This window comes from Octodon degus, unplaced genomic scaffold, assembly GCF_000260255.1.
Source record: "Octodon degus isolate 3935 unplaced genomic scaffold, OctDeg1.0 scaffold00367, whole genome shotgun sequence".
Taxonomy (NCBI): Eukaryota; Metazoa; Chordata; class Mammalia; order Rodentia; family Octodontidae; genus Octodon; species Octodon degus.
In genome coordinates, this window is record NW_004524943.1 from 859577 (window position 1) to 861104 (window position 1528).

Below are 1528 nucleotides of genomic sequence, written 5' to 3' on the forward strand. Positions count from 1 at the left end.
CTCCAAATTCACCATTTTTACCTTTAGCTATTGAACTCCATTGTTTCCCCTAGACTGTCTCTAATTTTGGATGTTTTTCAGAAGCTTTCCAAAACACTTTATACAGAATTTTTTCAATTGTTACACTCCATAGAATTTTCAGTAACAATTTTTTCTATTGCCAACTCTACATTAATTTAGAGCATGAATTTTTCAATACTGATTTAATTATAATTACAGAAGTAAATATGTTTATTGTAGCATATTTTGAAAATACATGTAAATAAATGGAAAAAAGTTAAAATTAATTGAATTTTAGCTATCCCCATATAATCACCAATACTATTTTGTATATTATATTTTCTGCAATGGGATCACTACATGAGATCATAAATTTTCAAGAATTAACTCTTATGAAACATATGCAAAAAGTTTTACAAAAATGATTTCTATATTATGAGGTACAAGCCTAAAGATATTAAAAAATGACAAAGTGTTATTGTCAACTTTAGGCCAAATGTGACAATTAGGCAAGATAGGGTGACAATTAGGCAAGATAGAATAGACCTTCAGGGGCAAAAATTTCCAAACTGTACAAATCTTTGAGAAGAAGAGCAAATCAATCAGCACCATTGAGCAAGTGAGTATACCTGTGAAGTTTACAAGATGTGTCACAGAAGTTTTCATAGACTGTGGAGTTTAAGCACCTAGAGAAGCTGGGGGAGCATAACATGTCATGTTGGCTTTTATAAAAGATATAAAGTAATTTTGAACAGTAGAAAACACTGTCAGATTGCATGTAAGCACCTGGCATTGGACATTTGTCTATTTGCATTTTAAAATGTCAATAACTAGATTGCAGAGAACTAACTGGTAAAGAGAAGGTGTACAGTAAAATTCTTATGATTATGTCAGTACTTCAGAGGAAGATGAGAGTAGCTTGAACTACAGTGATTTCCATGGAAAAAATACGAATATTTTTAAGTTATGTAAGAGTTAAATCAAGAAGTATCATAGATACTTGTGATATTTAGGTTGCAAAAGCACCTTCCTGTGCCCCGAGGAGCTAACTCTGGAGAATGAGATTCAATGAACTAAGGAATTAACAAATCATACATTCATTAATAGTTGATTCACGTGAACTTGAAAAGCATGTAATCTGGTATGGTTTGGTCTAGTTAGTCGTTCACCCAAAGCCTCATGTAAGTCAATGGGGCAGACTTGCCTGGAGGAGCAGCAGCTAGTGACTGGAGGGGCGAGGCCAGAGGACAGGGCGGAACTTCAGGGGCGGGGCCAGAGCGGAGCCAACCCTTAAACTTAGAAGACTGACAGCCGCTGTCAAAACTGACAGCCCTCGCTTTCTCCGGACTCCCTCAGAGATGTGGGGAGGGTAATCCTGGACATGGCAGCGACCAAGCCTCTCCTTCAGACCCTGCACAGCAGGAGCAGTGTCTTCAAACCTCCACTAACTGTGAGCTAAACAAACCTTTCCTTCCCTCATTTTGAGTGTCGGGTACATATCCCAGCAATGAGAGAAGAGTAACTAAGA